Below are 17,379 nucleotides of genomic sequence, written 5' to 3'. Positions count from 1 at the left end.
CTGTTAGACCCCCTCCTACAATAAAAGCAGCATTATGATAGTAACTGGCTAAAACATCCACATTCACAATTGATTGCTCATATTGATTAAGGACAGATATTTTGAGTGCACAAGTGTATTTATGTCAAGTCAAAACATCCATGAGTGTTGGGACAGTGGAAGGGAGTGGGCACATGATGAACAACATACTCAGGTACATATGCTCAGCTGTTGGTAGCACAGGGGTATAGTCCATGGGGCCATTGGAAGATGGTGAGATGGCAGTGGTGTGTCAACAAGGTAGCTCAGTGGCACACAAGGGAGACAGTTCAGGGAAGAGTCACTTCCTGGCACTGGGCTTGGTCTTGGCTGGTGTTTCAGTGGGATATCTGGGTCTGAGAGCACGTTTTCGAGAGTGAAGCTGGGCTTCAGGGGTAGGGGTGCTGGTGTCCTGTGAGTCCTCTGGCAGCACCACCAGTCCAGTAGCTGCTGCATGTAGGAGGCTGACCTGGCTTATAGTGAGTACCTGATACTTATACCTTGTGCCAGGTCCAGTTATCCCTTATTAGTAGATTACTAGTGTTCTAGCAGCTTAGGCTGATAGAGGTATCTATAGCAGAGCAGCTTAGGCTGAACTAGGAGGCATGCAAAGCTCCTACTATACCACTTATATCATATAGGTACTTTATCATAAGAAACACAATACTCAGGGTTACTAAATATAAAGGTATGTTATTTTAGTGACAATCTGCCAAAAATATCTCAGAAGATATAGGGGGTCATTACGACCCTGGCGGCCGGCGGTAAGGTGGCGGTAACACCGTCAACAGGCTGGCGGTGTTCCGCCAGCAATTATGACCGTAGCGGAATTGCCACGGCCATACCGCCGGCCCCTCCAATATCCCGCCAGGATTCCGCCTGGCGGTCATAATCCCCAGGGCAGCGGTGTAAGCACCGCTGCCCTGGGGATTATTAGTCCCCGACCGCCAGCCTGTCCGTGGCGGTAAACACCGCCATTGAAAGGCTAGCGGTAAGGGAACTTGGGGTGCCCCTGGAGGCCCCTGCACTGCCCATACACTTGGCATGGGCAGTGCAGGGGCCCCCAGGCATAGCCCCGTCGCGCATTTCAATGCCCGAATTTCGGGCAGTGAAATGTGCGACAGGTGCTACTGCACCCGCTGCACATCAGCATTGCCGCCTGCTCTATTACGAGCCAGCAGCAATGTTGATGTGACATTTCCGCTGGGCCAGCGGACGGTAACACTGTTACCGTCCGCTGGCCCAGCAGAAATGTCATAATAGGGAGCCAGGAATACCTCCGGCAATGGCGGTATTCTGTCTCCCGCGGCCTCGGCGGTCTTTTTGCAAGACCGCCGAGGTCGTAATGACCCCCACACTCCTTTAGGAGGTAAGTAAAATACCCAAAACATACACACAAACCAAAATCAGGTAAGTAAACAGTTAGAAAAATAGTGCAAACACTGTAGAATACAATAGGATGCAATAGGCCTAGGGGCAACACAAACCACATACTCTGAAAGTGGAATGCGAACCACAAATGGGCCCCTAGGCTAGTGTAGTGGGTAGAGGGTCACTGGGAGTGTAAGAAAACACTAAGGGTGTCCAAGATACCCCACCCCAAGACCCTGGAAAGTAGGAGTAAAGTACTACTATTTCCCCAGAAACACACTAAACTAGTGATAGATGATTTTGCAAAGACCGCAACAGACTGCAACGCACTGAAGATGGATTCCTGGACCTGAGGACTTGAAAAGGAAGGGGACCAAGTCCAAGAGTCGTGAAAGTGTCCAGGGGGGCAGGTGACCACTAAACCCCAGATGAAGGAGCAAAATGGCTGCCTCTGGATGTAAGAAGCTGAAGATTCTGCAACAACGAAAGGTGCTAGAAACTTCTCCATCATGCAGAAGATGTCCCACGGAGTGCTGGAGGATGCAGAGTTGTTTCTTTGGAAAAAGTCTGCAAACAAGCCTTGCTAGCTGCAAGAGTCACGGTTAAAGAAAAAGGGTGCTGCCCGGGCCCAGGAAGGACCAGATATCGCCACTTGGGAGAGGAGACAGAGGAGGTCCTCAGTAACGTGGAGAGCCCATGCACAAGAAGGTAGCACCAACAGAAGCACTTGAACAAGGGTTCAAGAAGTCTGAACATGGCAGTTGTCTCAACACTGCAAAAGAGGGTCCCACGAAGCCGGAGGTCAACTCAGGGAGTTGAGCAATGCAGGACAGAGTGCTGGGGACCTGGGCTTGGCTGTGCATGAAGGATTCCATGGAAATGTGCACAGGAGCCCTAGCAGCTGCAGTTCACACATGCACAGGATTACTGTCTGGAGAGGGGAAACAAGGACTTACTTCCTCCAAATTTGGACAGTTGGACCACTGGACAGTCTGGATCGCTTGGGTCCACCACCTGTGTTCCAAGGGCCATGCTCGTCAGGAAGAGAGGTCCCAGAGTACCGGTGATGCTGAAGTTTGGGCCTGCTGAAGCAGGGGGAAGATTCCGTCGACCCACAGGAGATTTCTTCGTGGCTTCCAGTGCAGGATGAAGGCAGGCAGCCCCCAAAGCATGCACCACCAGGATACAGTCGAGAAAGTCGGCAGGATTAGGTGCTACAATGTCGCTGGTATTCTTCTTGCTACTTTGTTGCAGTTTTGCAGGCGTCCTGGAACAGTCAGTGGTCGATCCTTGGCAGAAGCCGAAGAGAGAGGTGCAGAGGAACTCTGGTGAATTCTTGCAAGTCATTATCTGAGGAAAAGACCACAGGAGAGACCCTAAATAGCCCTCAGAGGAGGATTGGCCACCTAGTGAGGTAAGCACCTATCAGGAGGGGTCTCTGACGTCACCTGCTGGCACTGGCCACTCAGAGGCATCCAGAGTGCCCTCACACCTCTGGACCCAAGATGGCAGAGGTCTGGGACACACTGGAGGAGCTCTGGGCACCACCCCTGGGGTGGTGATGGACAGGGGAGTGGTCACTCCCTTTTCCTTTGTCCAGTTTCGTGCCAGAGCAGGGACTGGGGGTTACCTGAACTGGTGTAGACTGGCTTATGCAAGGAGGGCACCATCTGCCCAGACCCCAGCAGGACAGAACCCTGTCTGTGGGGTGGCAGCAGCGGTAGCTGCAGAGAAAACCCCAGAGAGCTGGTTTGTCAGTACCTGGGGTCCATAGTGGAGCCACGGGGATGCATGGGATTGGCACCCCAATACCAGATTTGGCATGGGGGGACAATTCCATGATCTTAGACATGTTTCATGGCCATATTCGAAGTTACCATTGTTAAGCTACATATAGGTATTGACCTATATGTAATGCATGTGTGTAAAGGTGTCCCCGCACTCACAAAGTCCAAGGAAATTGCCCTGAACTATGTAGGGGTACCTCTGCTAGTGCAAGGGTGCCCTCACACTTAGTAACTTTGCACCTAACCTTCTGCATGTGAAGGTTAGACATATCGGTGACTTATAAGTTACTTAAGTGCATTGAAAAATGGCTGTGAAATAACATGTGCATTATTTCACTCAGGCTGCAGTGGCAGTCCTGTGTAAGATTTGTCTGAGCTCCCTATGGGTGGCAAAATAAATGCTTCAGCCCATAGGGGTCTCCTGGAACCCCAATACCCTGGATACCTAGGTACCATATACTAGGGAATTATAAGGGTGTTCCAGTGTGCCAATTAGAATTGGTAAAAATTGTCACTAGCCTATAGTGACAATTTTAAAGGCAGAGAGAGCATAAGCACTGAGGTTCTGGTTAGCAGAGCCTCAGTGACACAGATAGTCACTACACAGCTATACACATTCAGGCCACAACTATGAGAACTGGGGACCTGGCTAGCCGGATCCCAGTGAGACAGGAAAAAACAAACGTACATACATGTAAAAATGGGGGTAACATGCCAGGCAAGATGGTACTTACCTACACTGCAGATGTAGATGGAAGGGCAGTGTCCTGGTTAGTGTAAGGGGCCTGCAGGTGGGTAGAGGACTCAGGCTGGATGTTTGTCTGGCATTGCAGCACCCCTGCAATGGTGGCCATGGTAGCATTGAGCTGTTTCCATTGCTCCATGGCCTCCTAGTGGTGTGCTACCTGCAGCCTCTGATTCTGCTCCAACATGGCAAGGATCTGGCCCATCCTGTCCTGGGAATGGTGGTATGCTCCCAGGAGTCAGCAATGACCTCCTGGGCAGCAGCATTCCTCCCTTGGCCACCACCCTGGGCCACTTATACCCTCCACTGGCCCTAGTCCCCTGTGCCTCTGTCCCCTGCACAGGTCTGGCAGTCCCACTTGCAGTTGGCTCTTCATCATCCTGCCAGTGGTGGGTAGAGACTCGGGCCTCTGTACATGTTTGGCCAGAACAGATGGTGATGGCTGAGTGGTAGGGGTGTCAGTGGTGTCCTGAGTGGGCTTCTGGAGGGTGACTGTCCAGGGGTGTGGGATGGGCCAGGGATTTCCTCTCTGTCCAGACATTCCTCTGCACTCTCCTGAGTGGGGCCTTCGTCTTCAGGTGGAGGACTAGCATTCCTTGACATCTCCATCCAGGTGGCAACGGTGGTGGTGCCTGTGTGTGAGAGAATAGAGATGTGGGTGTCCTGCACTTTCTTGTCAATTGCATCACTGCTCAGCAGTAATTGGTGGTTGAATTCCCATGTAGTAGCATGCAGGGTCCTTCGAGTTCATTTTCAATAATTTATGAGGGGGTGGTGGTGCATTGTGGGTGTTGTAGTGTTCATGAGATTACATGCATAGGTTGGTGGCTATCCACAGGAGACTGGATGGTGATTTGTATGGGGGATTTTGGGTATGTAGGTGACTTGGATATGAGTGTGTGGGTGTTGTGGGCTGGGTAGAAAATGGGGGCATGGTGGTAGTGAGAGGGATGGGGTGATACATGCATTACAGGTGTGGTGACTGTTAAGGTATTGTAGTTGACTTACCCAAGTCCAGTCCTCCAGTGAGTCCAGTGAGGCCCTCCGAGTGCAGGATAGCCAGGACCTTCTCCCCCAGTCGGTGTATTTGGAGGGAGGAGGGAGGACCACCACAAGTCTTCTGTACGGCGATTTTGTGCCTGGATGCCATGGAACGCACCTTCCTGTGCAGGTCGTTCCATCTCTTCATGATGTCATCCCTTGTGCGTGGATGGTTTTCTACAGCGTTGACCTTGTTGACTATCCTCTGCCATAGCTCCATCTTCCTGGCCAAGGGTGTCTGCTGCACCTGTGCCCCAAATAGGTGTGGGTCGACCCTGAGTATTTCATCCACCATGGTCCTTAGCTCCCTGTCTGTGACACAGGGTGCTAAGGGGGTGCCATGGTGTGTGTTGTGGGTGGTGTGTTGTGGGTGTATTGGTGAGGGTGCTGTTATGTGGTTGGGTGTGTGGCTTGTGATGGTGGGTGTGCAATGTATGAGTTTTGGTGGTGTATTTGTGTGTGTGACTTGTGTGATGGTTAGTTCAGTGCATGCGTGTTGTGGTGTCAATATCTGTCATGCTATTGGTGTTGCAAAGGATTGTAGGGTGTGTATTTTAAAGTGTTGTGGATGTGTGTCAAGTGTGTGCTTTTCGAACTTGCCAATGTGTGCATTTGTTGTTGGCGGGTCCCATTGCTGGCCGTGGCGGTCCGTACCGCTAATGGTTGTTCAACATTCACTGTCCGCCGAGCTGATTTGTGCATCATTATTTGGTGGGTGGGGGATTTGTCTGCATGGCGGTGGCAGGGTGAGGTGAACTGCCTTTCTGCCGTCATTGGCCTTTGCGGTGGGTAGAGATTGCAAGATTTTTGGAGGTTTGTCTTTTTGGCATAATTATACTGAGGTATGCAGTTCACCTCCACTGGCGGTCTTTTGCTCACCGTCAGCACGGCGGTCGGTGGTGATTGCCACCATGTTCACAATGAGGGCCTAAATCACTAATCTGACTAATGAAAGTGCTGATTTGAAGGAATTGAAAGAACTGGGTGTTTGGGAAAGGGGTGGCAAAGGGTTGGCTTCAGTGGGAAATTGGCTCAGCAACATTTGGAATGGGATTCTATTGAAAATTATGCAGGGGATATTAATTGGTATGGTTTGCCTAATTGTAATATGGCTAATGTGTAAACTGTGCAAAATGATTAAATTGAAGAAGTCAAAGAATGATCAGAGGAGGGAAGAAAAGAAAAGGGAAAAATTGTTCAGGGAAAATTCAAAAAGGGAACCAAGGTATGAAGGAATTGAATTGACAGAATTTTAGCTGATGCAAAAATTTGTTAGTGATAATTTAGCATGATGACACATTTAGTCATCAAAGGAGGGATTGCTAGCGCCGGTATGTTAATAAAAATTTTTTTAATGAGTGTTCATGTATTCTGAGTAATGGATTTGCATAGAAAATGTAATAACATATAAAATTAATGCATTTGAAAATGTGATCACGATGAGTGGCCACCAATATTTGCAAAGTGTACTTATTAATAGTTTATTGATATGAAATGTTGAATATATGTTTAGTTATGTAGTAATGTGTCATATAAAGGGTTATGCATTATGCATTAGCTTTATTAAGTGTAGGCCTTAACTTAGCGGAGGTCTTGGCTTAGTTGCCTGGCCTCATGTCAAGCTGTATTTCTTAACGTTTAGTAAAATGGCTGTCTTAGAGAGTTAAACTGTGATTTTCCATTGTATTGTGTAAATGTGCTCGTAGGTAAAAGTCTTTCTCATGAGAACTGATTGCTAGAAGATGCTGTTCTTGCTAGAATGTAACATTATGAGTGTAATGTGTGTAAGACTGACTTTCTCAGGAGGAGAACCATGGAGACACTGTTTAAGCTGCAACAATATTGTTACCTGATGAGTTGGATGATGAGGACATTGCATGAGAAACCAATCAGGGACATGTAAATGGAGTAGTGGTAGAATTCATAGATTTGAAGTTTTTGTTTTATTGGACAAAGTGTGAACATGTGATCCCTTGACCAATAGGGACTTCGGAAATAGTTTTAGGGAATTTAACTTAACGGGACTGCACCAAGAGAAAACAAGCATTTCTCTTTATTCTTCTTGAGGGTTTACCTCTATTCTTTTGAGTTGCTTAGAGACTTTGGGGGTCATTTCAACCTTGGCGGTCTTTTCACAAGACCGCGAGGGACCGCCGTGCTGAAGACCGCCAGTGGTGGCGGTTTTCCGCTCGGCGTATTATGACTGCTGACAGCCCTCCGTCCTTTTCCGGACGGAGAGCTGCCAGCAGCCATACTGGCGGACGGCAGGGAAGTGGAGGTTGCTCCACCTCCACCGCCCCGTCAACAGAACACCGCTAATTGAATCACATTACGTGATTCGGCGTGGCGGTGTTCTGTTGATGGGGTGCTGGCGGCGGAGCAGCCCCCATGGATCCCGTCCCCTCCCGGAGGATCAACGCACCAGGTAAGTTGATCGTCCGTTAGGGGAGGGGGGGTGTTGTGTGTTGTGTGCATGCATGGGGGTGTGCGTGTGAGTATGATGAGGGGGTGTGTGAGTGCATGTATGCATGCGGGGGTGTGTTGTGTTTGGAAATGTGTGCGTGTCTGCCTGTATGTATGTCTGTATGGATGTGTGCGTGTATGTCTGAATGTGGGTGTGCGTGTATGACTGTGTGTGTGTCTGTTGGCTGTTGGCATGTTTGTTCATGTGTGTGCCTGTTTGTGTGTTGGTGGTGTCTGAATGCGTGTCGGGTGTGTGTCTGTGTAGTAATGTCAGGGGTAGGGGTGGGGAGGGGGTTCCTGCCACCTTTGGGGGGGTGGCAGGGGGTGGGGGGTGTCGGGGAAGGACTAGGGGGTGGGGGTTGGGGAGACCCCTATCAGTGCCAGGGAAGGGATTCCCTGGCACTGATAGTGCTTACCGCCATGGATTTCATGGCGGTGCCCAACCCCACGAAATCCATGGCGGTCAGCCGGGTCATGATACCGCCGACGGTCTTGTGACGGCCGCAGGGCTGGAGACCCAAGTCTCCAGCCCAACAGTCGTCTCCGCCCTGGTGGTCGGTTCGGACAAGTGGCGGATGACCATGGCGGTAACCGCCATGGTCATGATTCCATTTTTAAACCCGCCAGCCTGTTGGCGGTAACACCGCCACTTCTCCGCCAACCACCAGAGTCGTAATGAGGGCCTTTGCGTTTTCTGAACTTTGATACTGAATCCTGAAGCCTTGCTGACCGAACTGATGTCCTGATGATGAAGGCTGTCTTAGCTTGCCGATTGATTTTGCAATTTTACTAAACGGTGTGGTTATTCATGACTGAAAGGTCATGGTGTGTAACAATTACTGACTTCAATGATTATTAATGTCATTGATTATCATTGATTATTGATGTTATTGATTGATCATTGACTATTGATCTGCCTCTACTGGATCTATGGTGGAAACATCTTAATTGCAAGTCAAAAGATTCATCGACCTATTCGCGTCCCCTTGTAAGTTTACTTATTAAGGTCAGATGGGCTAACACTCCTTGCTGATCTATCCTGACCATTCTCCAGTCTCAATAATGGTCCTCGGGTGAATATGGTGCATATGGATAGTTGGGGTTTGGTGTTAGCTATCCACCTTCAGTCCTCTCACTATTTGGAGCTCTCTTCACCAATCCACATATCTCTTTAGCTGTGATGTACCACCCCTCAAAAAAGACCATTCAGCTACTCCCATGTGATAGCAGTCGAACAGCTGGGTCTTGAGTGCTCTCCAGAATTTGAGTAGAGAAGTGGATGTCAGTAGCTTCAGAGAGAGTTCGTCCCAGAGTTTTGCTATGAGGCAGGAGAAGGAGGGTCCTCAGCTGTTGCTTCAATGGATGCAGGGGTGTGGGCGAGTGAGAACGAGGCAGAGCGTAGTTATCTGGTAGGATGGTGGAATTTCAGGCAATGGATGATGCAGGCTGGTCCTTGGTTGTGCACTTCTTTGTAGGCGTGAATCATCAGCTTGAATTGACATCTCTTCATTACTGGGAGCCAGTGAAGTTTACTGTGGTGGGATGTGATGTAGGTCTTTCTGAGGAGGTCGAGGATGAGTCTGGCAGAAGCGTTCTGTGTGTTCTGGGGTCTCTGCCGAACGTGTTTGGTGATCCCAGCACAGAGTGTGTTGCTGTTGTCTAATTGGCTTGTGACTTTGGCCTGAGTGATTTTACATCTGGTGTTCAGGGGGAGGCATTTTAAGACTTTTCGTAACATGCAAAATGTGCAAAAGCAAACAGAGGTGATTGTGTTGATCTGGGACTTTACAGTCAGTTTGCTGTCCAGAATTATGACAAGTTTTCTGTTGTGGTCAGTCGGTTTGGTTGATGGTCCTAATTCCGAGGGCCACCAGGAGTCATTCCAACGGGTGTTGTTGTTGCCAAAGATTAGCGCTTCTGTTTTGTCTGTGTTGAGCTTCAGGCAGTTCTCCTTCATACAGTTGGGGACTCTCATCATGCACTCGTGGAAGTCACTTCTTGTGTTGGCGGGATCTTCTTAAAGCGAGAGGATGAGTTAGGTTTCGTCTGCATAGGATATGATGTTTAGTCCGGTGGATCTGATGATGTTGGCCAAGGTGGCCATGTGGGTGTTTAACAGAATAGGGCTGAGGGAGGATCCTTGACGGACACCACAGATGATGTCCTTAGGTTTGGCGTTGAATGGCGGGAGGCAGACATTCTGCATTCGTTCGTGAGGATGATGGCGATCCACTTGAGGGCATTTCCTTGAGTACCGATATGATGCAGTCTTCTGACCAGGGTGTGATGAGTGTTAGAAATGGGGTCTTTGGTTGGCAGTCAGGTTACCCCCTGTCCAAGCAAGGACCCTCACTCTAGTCAGGGTAAAGGAGAATCACCCTCAGTTAAGCCCCGCTCGCCTCCTGGGTAGCTTGGCACAAGCAGGTAGGCTTGACTTCAGAAGCAATGTGTAAAGTATTTGTACCAAAACACACAGTAACTCAGTACAAACACAACAAAATGACACAACACAGGTTTAGGAAAATAGGTAATATTTATCTAAACAAAACAAGACCAAAACGATAAAAATCCAACATACACAAATCAAGCTATGAATTTAAAAAGAAAAAGAGTCTTAAATCCTTTAGAAAACAGTGAGAACAAAGTTATTGTACAAAGTACCTGAGTACCATCAAAATAAAGCTGCACAGGCGAGTGTGCGTCGAACGACACCAGTGAAGCATCGATTTCTCACTCGCAAGCGAGACAGTGCGTCGTTCCTCCTCCGGTTGGGTCGGCATGCGTTATTTCTTCTGTCCCGGAAGAGAGCGATGAGTCGATCCCGGACGGGCACCTCGGGTCCGGACAGGCTTTGCGTTGATTTTCCACACCCAGCGATGTTGCATTGAAATCGGGTCACACAGTGTCAAGAAACTGTGCAGTGAGAGGGCTTGCGTCGATAACAGCAGCCACTGCAGGTGTTGCACCTCGTTTCTCCAGTCGCGTTGCGTCAATCTCCCAGCTGTGATGCAGCTGGAACGTTGATTTTAGCCGCGAGGCCGGCAGCGCTTTGTTTATCAGCCGCAAAGTGGGTGGTGCATCAATAGATTCCCCACATGGCGGTCTTTGCGTGGATTTCTATCCGTTTCTACCAGTTGCACCTTTCAAGAGCCCAGAGACAGGTTAGGGCACCACTTGGCAGGCAGGACTCTCAGCAGAAAGCCCAAGTGCTAGCAGAGAGAAGTCTTTGTTGTCCCTGAGACTTCAACAACAGGATGCAAGCTCAGTTCATGCCCTTGGAGATTCTTCACCATTGGGAAGTCACACAAAAGTCAGTCTTTGTCCTCTGTCAGGCAGAAGCAGCTACTGCAGTCAACCCAGAAAAGCACAGTCACAGGCAAAGGGGCAGTACTCATCATCCAGCTTCTCCAGCTCTCCTCCTGGGCAGAGGTTCCTCTTGGTTCCAGAAGTAATCTGATTTTCAGGGGCTTTGGGTGCTCTTCTTATATCAATTTCTGCCTTTGAAGTAGGCCTACTTCAAAGAGGAGTCTGTGTTGTTTTCAAGATCCTGCCTTGTCCAGGCCACGCCCCAGACACACACCAGGGAGTTGGAGACTAAATTGTGTAAGGGCAGACACAGCCCTTTCAGTTATAAGTGACCCCTCCTCCCCTCCCCTCAGCCTAGATGGCCCATCAGGATATGCAGGCTCCACCCCAGCTCCCTTTGTGTCACTGTCTAGAGGAGAGGTGCAAACAGCCCAACTATCAAACTGACCTAGACAGGCAATCCATGAACAGGCAGAGTCACATAATTGTTTAAGCAAGAAAATGCCTACTTTCTGAAAGTGGTATTTTCAAACACACAATATGAAAACAACTTCATTAAAAGATGTATTTTTAAATTGTGAGTTCAGAGACCCTAAACTCCAAATTTCTATCTGCTCCCAAAGGGAGTCTGCGCATTAAGGATATTTAAAGGCAGCACCGATGTTAACCTAGGAGAGAAATAGGCCTTGCAAAAATGAAAAAACTAATTTGGCAGAATTTCACTGTCAGGACATGTAAAACACATAAGTACATGTCCCACCTTTAACATACACTGCACCCTGCCCATGGGGCTGCCTCGGGCCTACCTTAGGGGTGCTTTACATATATAAAAAGGGAAGGGTTTAGGCCTAGCGAGTGGGTACACTTGCCAAGTCAAATTGGCAGTTTAAAACTGCACACACAGACACTGCAGGGCAGGTCTGAGCCATGTATGTTTACAGGGCTACTAATGTGGGTGGCACAACCAGTGCTGCAGGACCACTAGTAGCATTTGATTAACAGGCCCTGGGCAACTCTAGTGCACTATACTAGGGACTTACTAGTAAATCAAACATGCCAATTATGGATAGTCAATGTACACATATCATTTAAACAGGGAACACTTACACTTTAGCACTGGTCAGCAGTGGTAAAATGTCCAGAGCAAACAAAACAGCAAAATCAGAGTCTAGCTCACAGAAGTAACCTGGGAAGTGGGGGCACAAAGTTAGGGGAGACCATGTCAATGATGCCAAGTCTAACAATGAGGTGTGGTGTCAAGGGCTGCTGAGAGGTCGAGGTGGATCAGGGCTGCTGTTTCTTCCCAGTTGAGGAGTCTCTGATGTCATCAGGGCTGTGATAAAGACAGCCTCCACGCTGTGGTTGGCATGGAATCTAGATTGAGAGGTGTCTAGGAAAAGGTTCTACTCCAGATATTTTGGGAATTGTCGGTTAATGGCTTTTTCCAGGACTTTAACAGGAAAAGGGAGAAGTGAGATGGGGCAGTAATTTCTGAGTTTGCTCGAGTCAGCAGATGGTTTCTTGAGGAGAGGATAGACTTCTGCATGCTTTCAGTCTTTGGGAAAGGTTGCCTTGACAAGTGAGTAGTTGAAGAAGGTGGGAGGTCGCTGTTGATGCTGTGACTTCTGAAGTTGAAAATATGTTGCAGGTAGTGGGTCTTGGGGGCTCCTGAGCGAATGGTGTTCTTGATAGTGGTGGTGTCCTGGGGGGTGAGCTAGTCACATGAGGTAAGTCGGTAGTCTGTGTTGATTTGGTGGGTGCATGAAGGAGCAGGAAGTCTGAGGGCTTGGGCCGGAGTTTGAAGTTCTTATAGATGGTGGTGACCTTGTCATGGAAAAGGTTGGTGAGTCTGTCACATAGTTCTTGGGAGGGGTGATGCTTTTTTCTGTAGCTGCCTGGATGGCAAACTCTCTGACAATGTTGAAGAGCACTTTGGTGTGGTTGGAACTGGACTTGATGCAGTCAGCTATGGCTTTCCTCTTTGTCTCTCTCAGTAGCCAGTCGTAGAGGATGAGGGAGGTCTTGAAAGTGGGCCCGTCTGAGATGTCATTGCTTGTGTGTCATCTTCTTTCCAGTTGCTTGACGTGGCGTTTTGCTGTTCTTAGTTCCTTAGTGTACTATCTTGCCTCCTTAGTGGATCTCCTGTATCTGCTGGTCTTGATTAGGGCAATGACATTGGCACAGTTGGTGATCCAGGAGTTTAAGTTTTTGACAGCTTGGTCTAGGTTTGATGCAGTGTTAGGGTATTATGGGGGTCATTCTGACCTCGGCGGTAAAAGGCCTATACCGCCGGTCAGAACTCCGCCATACTACCGCCGCGGCCGCGGTAAACCGCCACGGTCATTCTGACCACCAACTGTGAATCCGCCAAAAACCCGACATCCAAGGAAGGCCGCCTCATCAGCGGGCCGTGGAAAACTGGAGATGACCAAACCTCCACAGCCACGCCAACACAAACACGCCCATGCCATTCTGACCCACGAATCCACGCGGCGGTCTTTCAACCGCGGTATTCCATTGGCGGTACACACCGCCGCGGTCAAAATACACACACAGCTCCAAAACACAGCCACATTGGACAATTTGAAATACACACACCTGACACACATACAAACAACACTCCCACACATCCAATCAACTATAAAACACACACCCACATCACCCACAAACCCCTACGACCGAAGATCAGAGACGAAGGAGAGAGAGGCACATCACAGAATAGAGAGCTACATCACACAGAGGCACACTACACCATCACACACACCACATAGAAGCACAAAGCACCACACACCAACACACTCATCACCATATACACCACCCCACACCTCATCCACACCACCCCATGGCACCCCAAAGGCACCCACGCTTTTCGGACCAAGAACTCCGGGTCATGGTGGAGGAAATTATAAGAGTTGAACCCCAGCTCTTGGGCTCACAGGTGCAGCACACCACTATAGCCAGGAAGGCGGAGCTATGGCAGCGGATCGTGGACAGGGTCAACGCGGTGGGACAGCATCCCAGAAATCGAGACGACATCCGCAAATGCTGGAACGACTTACGGGGAAAGGTGCGCTCGATGGTCTCGCGACACAACATCGCAGTGCAGAAGACTGGCGGGGGACCCCCACCCACTCCACCCAAATTCACAGCATGGGAGCAAGAGGTACTAAACAGCCTGCATCCTGATGGCCTCGCTGGAGTACACGGAGGAATGGACTCTGGTAAGTACAAGATCAACTACTTCACCCCCCCCCAGCATGCTAACCCCCACCACCACCCTCACCCCCAACCCCCCATCACACATCCTCCCTGAGAATGTCTCTCCAGCACAACCCACCCAACACCAACCCCTGCATGCCACCACAAACTATGGACACCCATCACCTAAGCATGACCACTGCACATACCCCCCCCCAAACACCCCCACAACACCTCCCCCAAGGGAATGACAGCACTGGGGGACAAGGGCACCCATAAATCGCACGCAATAGCACACACAGAAACAATAACCATACTCTCTTACCCCATGCAGGACCCGAACGCCAACACACCGGCCAGGAGGGTCCAGAAATGTCCATCCCCCCCCCGGAAGAGGCCCCCAGTGATGACAGCAGCTCTGTCGACCTGGAACCTGATGACCAGCCTGGACCATCGGGGACCTCTGGACAGTCGGTTCCCCACACACAGGCCACAGCAGACCCAACCCCCTCTGGGAACAACAGCACAGCTCCCACCCAGCGGGCCCATGCCTCTGTCTCTAGGACAGGTCAATCAGCGGTGTGTCTGCCACTACAGGGCACCCAGGCTAACCCACGGCCTACCCTGATTTGGATGGGCGCTTGAGAGCATCACAGCAGACACAAGGGGGTGAGTATCAGCACATTCTGCTATCTTTCTGCGCAGTGGAGGCGTCTGGGTGGGGGAGGAGGGTTGTGGGTGACATTAGGCCAGGGCGCTTTCTGTAGTGTAGTCCTCTCCCTTAGGCATGGCCCTGTGCTCCCGGCCCCCACCTCTGTAGGGTGACAAGTACAGCTATTGATGGTCCAGCCTCACACATGTGCGCGTTTGTCGTCTCTTGACCTGTTGTCCTAGTCAGAAGTACTGAGTAGTGTACCCCGAATGCGCGGCTTAGTGCATGATGCTCCTGTGTCTGTCCTCTCCGCCAACGGTGTTGACATTGCATGCACTCAACCTGGTCTTCTTTTTTCTCCCCCCACCCTTCTTCTTCATCTTCTTGTGCATGTGTGCATTAGCATCATCAGGCGGAGGAGATTTGGCATCGGAGCACGAGGGAGCTGCAAGTCACAAGGCCCCGGTGGCCCAGGAACAGACACCGAGGGCACTAGTGATCCGGAGGGCGAGGGGAGCACCACAACGGGGACCGGTGGTGAGACCAGCGACACAGACACGTCCTTGGATGGGTGCTCCCTAGCGGTGGCGGCAACATCCGGGCCCCCCGCCTCTACAGGTACAGCCGCCACCCAGCGCACCAGCCCCGCCCTCCCTGCAGCCGCTCAGCCTACGCTCCGTGCCCGCTCGCCCAGGAAGGCGGCCGTCTCCTTCGCCCCAGGCACCTCAGCCCCTGCCCCTGTCACCCCTGCTGCCCTCAGTGCGGAGCTCATTGACCTTGTGAGGACGCTCATTGTTGGGCAGACTACCCTTTTGAATGCCATCCAGGGGGTAGAAAGGGAGGTGCATCAGAGCAATGCCTACCTGGAGGGCATTCATTCGGGTCAGGCTGCCCATCAACGATCGTTCACTGCTCTGGCCTCAGCACTGACGGCAGCCATTGTCCCTGTTTCCAGCCTCCCTCTTCTGACTGCCTCCACCCTGTCTCTGTCTCCTGTTCCTCAGCCTATCCCATCCACACCATCTGACCAGCCTGCACACACCTCAACACCCAAGGGCAGCTCATCCAGACACAAGCACCACAGATCCCACAAACACTCACCCAAGCAACACCCAGATGCAGACATTCCAACAGTCACTACCACCCCTGTGTCCCCCTCCTCCTCGTCTCCCTCCTCCCTCCCTGTGACGTCTACACTCACACCTGCATGCACACCAACATCAGCCAGTGCTTCCATCACCACCACACCCTCCTGTACAGTCCGCACGCATGCAGTCACCACCCCATCTGCCATTTACACGTCCCCTGTGTCCTCTCCCACTGTGTCTGTCACCCCCTCTTCCAAGACACACAAACGCAGGCAGCCACCCACCCAACAGACATCCACCTCCCGACAGCCTACAGCACCAGCACCTTCACCCAATGGCAGCACACCTGACTCTCCTACAACCACATCCTCTTCCTCCACTCCCATCACCACTTCTCCTACCCTTTACCTTGGCCCTAAAAAACTTTTCCTAGCTAATCTTAACCTCTTTCCCTCCAATGACCTACCCCCTCCATCTGCAAAGAGTCCCAAGAGCACCACCCCAACAACAACAGGGACCTGGGGGCAGTGGTAGTGGGCACACCGTCCAGGGGACAGCGGCCGGGGGAAACAGGGCAACTCGTAGGGCTGCTGTGCGACGGGGGGGGAGGAGAGGCCCAGGGAACCCACTCTCCAAGAGGCCCTCACCACCATCATGGCAGCCTACCACCACTCCCAAGAGACGATGGCGACGGTACTGGCCAGGTTCCAGGAGATCCAGGCACAGCAGGAGGAACGCTACATGGGGTTCACCAATCAACTCACCAACATCTCTACCGCTATGGGGAGCATAGTCCAGGCCCTCAACCAGATAGAAGACACGTTGCGGGACCATGTGGCACCACACAGGGCCCCTGTCACTAGCCCGGACCAGGAACAGCCTACCACCTCCGCCGACGCTAGTGGACAGGAGGCCCCACCACAACGACAGGCCACCAGAGCCCCACCTCCTGCTGAAGAACAACCACCCCGCAAGAGGAGCCTGAGATCAAAAAAATAGACAGAGTAGGATGTCAAGACCCCCGCCAGCATGAGATACCCCCTGAAGTCATCCCACTGTCCCACATTGCCACCCTGTCCAACCTTGAACTGCCCCTGCTCCATCCTTCCACAGGCATATGGACAATGCACCTGTGAGACTGAGAACTGGACTCTGCCATGGACATTACTCCACCCCCACCCATCACCGTGTTAATATCATGTACCATTATCTAGCACAAAAAATAAATCACTCAATGCACTGAAATCAATCAGGAGTCAGGCTGTATTATTTACAAATGTATAACACATTACCGATCAATTATGTTCTGTTAACTTTGTGCTGAACACATACCGAGATCAATAAGCATTAGTCCATGGGCTAACCAAGCAGAAGTCACGCAGTGGGTCATACAGCACTGAAAAGGGAAGGGAAAATCAAACATCAGTTTAAAAGAACTGGGGGGTCATAGACAAAGTTGAGAAGCAGGAGGCTTTCAGGAAAAGTAAAATGGCGTGGGTGATTCTTACCTGTGTGCTACTGAAAATACTGTTGGATAACTCTGTCCCTGTTGTCTGTGTCGTCCTCTGAGTCTTCCTCCTCTTCACTCTCCGCAGGCTCCACAGCTGCTTCAACACCACCATCTGGACCATCCTCCTGCAGGAAAGGCACCTGACGTCGCAATGCCAGATTGTGAAGCATACAGCAGGCCACGATGATCTGGCACACCTT

The sequence above is a fragment of the Pleurodeles waltl genome, chromosome 5 (genome assembly GCF_031143425.1).
Source record: "Pleurodeles waltl isolate 20211129_DDA chromosome 5, aPleWal1.hap1.20221129, whole genome shotgun sequence".
NCBI classification, from domain to species: domain Eukaryota; kingdom Metazoa; phylum Chordata; class Amphibia; order Caudata; family Salamandridae; genus Pleurodeles; species Pleurodeles waltl.
Note: the sequence above shows the minus strand (reverse complement) of the source record.